At 48.0% G+C, this 8,220-nt stretch overlaps 1 long non-coding RNA gene across 1 annotated transcript; it reads right to left on the bottom strand.

Annotated features, from left to right (window-relative positions):
• Positions 1-2,349: 2,349 nt before the first annotated feature.
• On the bottom strand, positions 2,350-7,050 carry LOC125924792 (uncharacterized). Its single transcript, XR_007458577.1, has 3 exons — positions 6,767-7,050; positions 5,088-5,179; positions 2,350-2,521 (listed from the first exon to the last, which is right to left on the bottom strand). It is a non-coding gene; the product is annotated as an uncharacterized LOC125924792 (long non-coding RNA).
• Positions 7,051-8,220: the final 1,170 nt, after the last annotated feature.

The raw sequence follows: 8,220 nt of genomic DNA, 5'->3' as shown, positions 1-8,220 counted from the left end.
ATAAAGAGATGTCAATTATGACATCTAGGAGTTAAGATTCTTTGAGTCGGAAGAAGCAAGAGTCAATTCGAATTAGAACCAGCTCAAACAAACAAATAAAATTATTATTTTTGGTGGGGGAGGATTCCAGGCAAAATGGACCAACCAGATTGCAGAAGGGACAGAAATCGGGGATCCAAGTAGCAGGAATTTATTATAGACTCTTTGGAGAGCTGCCGCTTACATGAACAGGACAAGGGCCTAGGTCTATTGGTTCAAAATTCCGAATTTCTAAGAAAGAGAATCTGATGGGTCCAGCTCAGGTTAGGGGCGGGGCCTAAAGTGCCAAAGTGGCCGCAGTGGAGGGAGGAGGGTCCACCTCTGCCTCCAGGCTGCCTCCAGGTAAGGGAATCCCTGGGAGGGAGGGGGGGGGGGGGGGGGGGTGTCTCAGGTACCGTTGGTTTCAGATGCTCAAATGGGATCAGGCAATGGAAGAATAAATCTTCATTTTTTTCTGAAAAATAATGTAATCATTTTTGAATTTTAATAAACTTCATTAAACAAACGTATTAAGTGCAGTTTAGATACGGCACAGCCTATACAGATGACATTGTCTATGGTCACACTGGGGATCTAGGTGGTAATTCAGGGAGCAGGTAGTAATTGTTCATTGTGAGGTTACTGCTCTGGAGACACGACCTGGAGAGGGGGGTAGGGAGACCTACGTCTGGGGACACCATCTGGAATTTTACCTTCTAAAGTACGAAGGTACGTTGGAAGTTACCTTTAGAAAGAGGAGGAAGGGAATTTAGAAAGAGGAGGAAGACACCACCCATAATCCTTCATTCCATCATTTCTCTTGTCACGTTAGATGCCACGACAGAGTTCATACAGTTTTTGTCACCTGCTCTTTTCATTGTCGTGAGCATTTGTCTGCCTGGTTTTCCTAGTCTTCACATCTATGACCTTTAAAATAGAAACATACTAAGAATAGTCTTTGTGTAGAAGACTTGACATGAGGGGAAGTAAAATTGACGTTTTCGTCAAGAAAATACTGGCCTGGGGCACCTGGGTGGCTCAGGCGGTTAAGCGTCTGACTTTAGCTCAGGTCACGATCTCACGGTCCGTGAGTTCGAGCCCCATGTCGGGCTCTGGGCTGATGGCTCAGAGCCTGGAGCCTGCTTCCGAATCTGTGTCTCCCTCTCTCTCTGCCCTCCCCTGCTCATGCTCTGTCTCTCTCTGTCTCAAAAATAAATAAACGTTAAAAAAAAAATTAAAAAAAAAAAGAAAATACTGGCCTATGTGGAAAAATCCGGAAACCCGATGCCAGCTGCCAACCTACCTGACTTCTAGAGATCACCTGTTACTGAGTTCTTCACAGCCACTCTCTTCCTGCCATCCTGCTGTGGGATTGCCAGGTCTGTTGCTTCAAGGTAGGAGTACGCAAAGCATAGAGAGCAAAGTTGGTGGGGCAGGGATGAGGTGTTGAGTCCCCGTTGATGGTCTGGACGTCTAGATGGGTGGTTCCAACTGAGGGCAGTGTCTTCCACCCAGTGGACACTTGGCCCTGTCCAGAGATACTCTTGTTGTCACGACAGGTGGCGGGAAGGGATGTTGCTGGATTCTAGTGGGCAGAGGACAGAGATGCTGCTAAGCATCGTACCACACACAGGACAGCCCCCCCCCCCCCACCACCAAGAATTATCCCAGGCAAAGCATGCGTAATCCTGAGGTTGAGAAGTCCTGATCTAGATCGCACTGGTATTGCCTTCAAGACATTAAGGGACAAGCACTCCACGAGTTCTGTGTTTTCTGCCCTTAGCTGAGCTGGGAATGATTCTGGGAGTCTTGCTAAAGGCGATGGGAGTGAATGATAATGGATCTGCCAGGTACCTGAAATACACATGAGGCAGGGGGAGTGCAGGGGCTAAGCATCAAGACTTTGCAGTTTGAAAGAATCGAGTTTGACTCCTGGGTCATGAAATATGTTCTCTGGGGCCTGCGAAATGGGAGGATGATATCTGCTTCGCAGGGCTCCAAGGGGGTGAAATTAAGTAACGTGTCTGCCGCGGTTGGCACAGCGCCTCGCCTTGGTGTGTGACACCCGGCGGTGGCAGTGGCTATCACGCCAAAGCTCAGCTTCACAGTGTTTCCCATTTTCCCAGCCTCTAAAAGGCAACAGCATTCCATAAATTCTTATTTTAAAAAAAAAAAAAAAAAAGGATTTTAACTGATTTTTGTTATCTGGGCTTTAGAGACCCAGGCAATGTGGGACAGATACACGATCTACCTATTTTTACAAGAACTTTTTAGGTGAGAGTTGTCTGGTTGAAATCTCTTTTATATTTTCTCTGGTGTTCTTCCTCCTCCTCCTCCCCTTCCCCCTCCTCCCCTTCTTCTTCTTCTTCTTCTTCTTCTTCTTCTTCTTCTTCTTCTTCTTGAAAGATTGGGGTGGTGGTTCTTGTTAATTCAGAAAATGCTTGCTTTCTGACATTCTTGGTTAAGCTGCTTTGATCTAAGGAGAATTCAAGAGTGGGCCAAGCTGAAATAAAAGTTATTGGGTATCAAGACAAAAATTATTGTCCACAGATGTAACGAGAGTTGCCAGAGCAGTGTAAGAATATCTCCGGTCCCCATCCTGAGCGAGGCGTCTGGTTATCAGAAAGCAACCGCAGGAGAGCCCCGTGTACATTGAGCCCCGTGTAACCACCCTGTTATCTACAGCTTGTTCTTGGGTGTCTGAGAATATCTGAGCAACACCCAATGTCCCTCATGAAATGCATGTTGAGCTCCCTGGGGTGGGCGCAGTTCTGAGTCCCAGTACAGGGAGAAGGGAGCAGACGGAAGAGAGAAGGAGGTGGGATGGAGAAGGAGAGGAGAGAGGTAAGAGGAAGGAGAGGAGAGAGGTAAGAGGGAGGAGGGAGGGAGGAGGGATGAGGGAGGAAGGAGGTAGGGAGAGGGAGGAAGTAGGTAGGAAGGAGGAGGATGGGGGGAGGAGGGTAGAAAGGGAGAAGGAGGAGGGAAGGAGGAAGGTATGCCCCACTCCCCACCCCCCACCCCAGGGTCAGCCCAGTTGGGGGGGGGGGGCAAAGAAAAGGGCAGGGGTGGAGCACACCGAAATACTGGCCTCAGAAGAAGAAAAAGGAGAAGCACCAGCCTAGGACAACTGCTCCTGACAAAGAACAAACACTGGTTCTGGTGAAGGAAAAAGGCCAAAGGGCACAGAGGGAGCCCAGAGAAGCCTGATTCAGTTGCCCCGTTGGGACGCAGACCCACAGCAGGGCGTCTGCAAGCTTCCCAGCCAGAATGTTCCTCTTCTTGCTCCTCCTCTCACCCACCCTCAGCATTGTCCTGAGGCCAGGACACCTCTTGTTTCTATGAGATCCTGGGTGCCCTGGGTCCCCTGGGAGCCCTCCGTGGGGGAAGGCTACTCTTTTCCTTTTCAGGCAGTCTGTGCCTTGAGGCCCAGCTGATGCGGCCTCTCCATAGTCTGGAGCCCGTGCTGAGGACTGAGAAGCACCCATGTGTGGTCTTCGTCCGTGACTTTGACACAGCACCTGTCATGGTGTCTGTGTGAGCCATTTCTATTCTCCCGACATGTAAGCGAGCTGCAAAGGTAGCTGACATAATAATGTATTTGGCCTCTATAAATAGTGTATGCAAGGGGAGGGGAGAGGGCTGCGATAGAGATGTAATGTGTGGCATTGCAGGTGTTGGGGAAGTGGGAGAATAGGGGGTTGAGAGAAGGGACCAAAAGGAAGCAAATTAGTGGAGGAAAGATCACATACCCACGGTTCAGCCTTGGAGGGCCGAGGCAAAGGCAAAGCCAGAAGGTCTGAGGTTAGAGGAAGGCAGAAGGAGTTGGGTCAGAGGATCCCACTAGCCTAGGACCATAGGAAGCCTTAAGACTTCATATTGTGTAGGGTAGTGAGTATAGTTCAGCATCTCTCAGGAATCCCTTAAAGCTGTTGGCAGATTTGTAGGGCGGGGGGGGGGGGCTCTTTTTCCTTTCTATATGGAGGGTCCAGAGCCCCCCCCTTAGTAGGCAGCTCTATGTAGGGGCTGAGGTGTTTGTTGGGTGACAGCTGGATGTCTAGATTGGGAGGGTGGGCAGCGTGGAGAAGCCATCTGGGGGTGAATGGTCCTGCAGGGGGTCTAGACTGGGCATAGGGGCTCAGATGGCTCCTGGTAAACAAGTAACAGGCCCCAGAGAAAGAGGATCCAGAAAGAGCCAGAAAGGTAAGGGGGAAACCAAGAAAGTATTTTATAGCAACCAGGAGAAATGGGAATTTCATAAAGAGGGAGTGAGTAACAGGTCCGGTCAGGTAAGGCTGAGGCCACAAGTGTTTGCCGGACAGTAGGAACTGAGAGGCCAGAGGTGTCCTCAGTTCCTACGTGGGTGTGTTTGGAAGCTGGATGGGCTGGGCTGACGGCAGATGCTCAAAGGACTGGAGAGAGTGAGCGCCAACTGTGTTTTAGAAGCTTGGTTCGAGAAGGGGGCCGGGACACTTGCTGCGAGCTGGGTGCAGGATCACAAGAGTTATTTTCCCTTGTGTTTTTGACAAGGTGACAGGCAGATGGAAAGAAGCCAGGACAGGGCAGATAAAGGTTCAAGAAAGAGAGTGGAGAGTGTGTAAGTCAAGATCCCGAGATGTTCTTGGAGCCCCGTTCTTGAAGCAGGGGAGGAGGAAGTGAAGGTCATGCAGAGAGGCTGACAGTTGAGGTCAGCTATGCCCAATGACCTCTACCTTCCCTGTGAAGTAGGAAGAGTGGCGTCTGCTCAGGGAGATTGGTCCAGAATAGGGTCCACTGTGGAGGGAACAGTGGGGAGGCAGAGCTGTGCTGGAGACCACACATTTGCAGGCACGCCAGTCATGCCTCCTGGGTGTTCTCTCCAGCCCTGTCACCGGCCATGGGCAACCCTCTCTACCAGCCCATTTCGTTCGTCTGGCCTCCCCAGGTCCCCACCCTTCCTGTCTACCCACTGTCTCTCCAGAAACCCATGCCAGGCTGATCAGAGAGTGTATGTGTGTGTGTGTGTGTGTGTGTGTGTGTGTGTGTGTGTGTGTGTATGTGTGTTTTACAAAAGCCCTGCAACCCTTCCTTACCTGAAATGAGTTCAGTCTCATGTTAAAGTTCTCATCATGTTGATCCCAAACCTGCTTCCCAGACAGTGGGTGCCTTAGGGTCCCAGGAATTTCTGCAAAAACAGTTCTCATTCTACCTTCCAAAGTCAGACCAATCCTGTTTTTGCCCCTGACTGACTGTATCTCCTAGGGCAGAATTTTACCTAACTGTCCTCTACCTCAGTTTCCTCAACTATAACATCAGAATACTAATAATGTCTTAGGGGGATGTTGAAGGATTAAATTGGAAGTCACACAAGGCATTTTGTGTGGTGTCTGACATAGGGCACGAGGTGGATACATGATCACCATAATGACAATACATTAATGGCCATGCTTAATGTTCATTTTTCTTTTAACACTGATAACGATCCTTCAAATATTTAAAGGCAGCTATGTTTCCACTAACCTGTTTTCCAGCTTAAAGATCTTCAGTTCTTTTCATGTTTTCTCCTGGGGCAAGGTTCAAAGAGCAGGTCTGTCAGAGGGCTGTAAGCCCCATGTCCCCGGAGGAATTCAAGCAGAACACGACGTGTCACTGGGCAGTGATTTTGTACATGGCCTTGAACTTCTGATTGAGGCTGAAGCTGGAAAACCCTAGAGGTCCTTTCCAACCTTCTGTCCTTCCAACCTTCTGACTTAAAAAGCAAGTTTAGAGGGGCGCCTGGGTGGCTCAGTCGGTTAAGCATCCGACTTCGGCTCAGGTCATGATCTCGCAGCTCGTGAGTTCGAGCCCTGCGTCGGGCTCTGTGCTGACAGCTCGGAGCCCGGAGCCTGCTTCAGATTTTGTGTCTTCCTCCCTCTCTCTCTACCCCTCCCACACTCATGCTCTGTCTCTCTCTCTCAAAAATAAATAAACATTAAAAGAAATTTTTTTAAAGCAAGTTTAGAAAATAATGTGTTCAATAAACACTACTTCATATCAATAGTATCAGTGTCAAGTCCAAGGTTTGTTTTTATTTTGAGAGAAAGAGAGGGAATGAGTGAGGGGAAGAGCAGAGAAGGAATCCCAAGCAAGCTTCACACTCAAGACGGGCTCTATGTCACAAATGTGAGATCATGACCTGAGCCGAAATTAAGTGTGGGTCTCTGAGCCAACCAGACGCACCTAGGGCCAAGGTTTTAATAGGAATGCCCGTCTTCCAGACTCTAAAATCAGTGGGGAGGGCCCAATTTCAATCATAAAATGTCAACAGCATCATGCTTCACTCCTAGGGCTGTAAAGGTGTATAAAGTGTTACTTTTCTTGATAAACGTCATAGCAACAGCTCTGTATGTGTATTCATTTCCTTGGTCCTCATAAAACGTGCGAGGAAATTCCTGCTGTTATCCTCATTTGACAGAGGGGAAACGAGGTTCAAGAGGTTAAGCAATAGGCCACACTGTTGCGGCGGGGGGTGGGGGGGGCTGGGCAGTAGCTGCACCAGAACCCAAGCGCTCTGGCTTCAGAGTCCTTTCTTGGCCACTAAGCTATGATGCTTATAGCTCTGTTGAGGATGGAAACTGCAAACATGTCGCTCTGAGTTTTTGGACCATTTCTCAAAAGAACCCCAGCCACTTAAACCCATTTCATAACCGGAAAGGAATCTTTGAAATCTCTTTGTTCAGCCACCATCTTGTAGGCGAGGACCCCAGGGCCCAAGATGAGTGTGGAGACTTACCCTGAGCTCACGTCTTTGGTTCTCAGCACAGTGGCTTTTCCATCTCCCACACTGTTCATCCCTGTTGCTTCTCTTCAAGGGGGTTAGGCCCCTTCTCTGACCTTGATGGATGCTGGCAGAGAAGACGGGGGCACAGTTCCCTCATCCCAAAGACATCACAGGCACCAGGCCGTGTCTGAGCCTTTGAAGAGGCATAAACTCAGTCCCTGTTAGTTCAGTAGAGGCCCCTCTCACTGGACTCCCTAACTCAAAAACTGGCCCTTCCAGGCCAGACTGAGAACCCTTTTTCTCCTGGTCTGCACCCGCCTCCATCTGTTTGTGCTGAAATTAAATAAACAATCTCACCACCAGGGAAGTGTTAGGAGCAAACTGGGAATTCTTTATCAGAGACACAACTTGATTGGGAAGCACTCCGGATGACTAATTATGACTTCAAGGGGAATTCGCTTAGTGGCTACAGCGTTGGAAGAGGTACTCTCTGCATGTAAACTGGGCCATCTCACAGCTCTGAGTCTAATAATTTAATTAGCTCTGTAGATAGTTAGACATTATAGAAGCCAGGGCAGCATGTCAAATAGACAGCTTTACAATGGCCGTGCGGGGAGGAGACGTCTTGTGCTGCTGAGAAGCTGCTGCCCGGCAGGGCTCCCTGGGGCTGCCACCTCTTGGAATCTCACCACATGCCAGTTTTCCCTTTGATAGGAGCCTGGAAAACTCCTCCGTTTCAGCTCTCAAGATTTCAGAAATTAATTGTATTCATTTAACTTCTAATGGCATTTTAAAAACATACACACATGTAGAACGGAGGGCAATGAAGCCCCATGTATTCACCACTCAGCCTCAAGCACTGTCCTGCTGTTTCATTCAGTCTTCCCCAACCAAACAATTTTAATGGTCTGTTTGCTTTTGCTGGAATATTTTAAAGTGAATTCCAGACGATGTGCCATTTCGCTTGTAAATACTTCAGGATTTATCGCCAACCGATAAGTACTTTAATAAAAATATAACATGAGACCGTTATGATACCTACAATTACCAAGAACTTTTTAACATCATCTAATATCCTGCTGGTGAGATATAATAACAATACACTCGGACTCAATTATTGTCCAATTGGCTCAATTTTCCCCAGTTGTCTCCAAAAAATGCCATTTTTCAGTTGGTTTCTTTGAATAGGACCCACACAAGTACCACACTTTGCATTTCTTAAATCCCATCAGATCTCTAACAATTCTCAAATGAATCTCTAACAATTCCCAAATTAAAAAAAAATCCATTTATTTGAACAAAAGTTATTTGTTCATTTGTTCTATAGTTTTCCTGGCTCTGGGTTGGCTGATTGCATCTTTATGGTGTCATTTAACATGTTCTGTTTCCCCTGGGTTTTCTATCACATCAAGTCTAGAGACTTGATTGGAGTCAGGTTCAAGTTTTTATTTTTACTTTTTTGTAAG

The sequence above is a fragment of the Panthera uncia genome, chromosome F2 (genome assembly GCF_023721935.1).
Source record: "Panthera uncia isolate 11264 chromosome F2, Puncia_PCG_1.0, whole genome shotgun sequence".
NCBI lineage: Eukaryota > Metazoa > Chordata > Mammalia > Carnivora > Felidae > Panthera > Panthera uncia.
The sequence above is the reverse complement of the archived record's forward strand: the minus strand, read 5'-3'. Positions and strand labels throughout refer to the sequence as shown.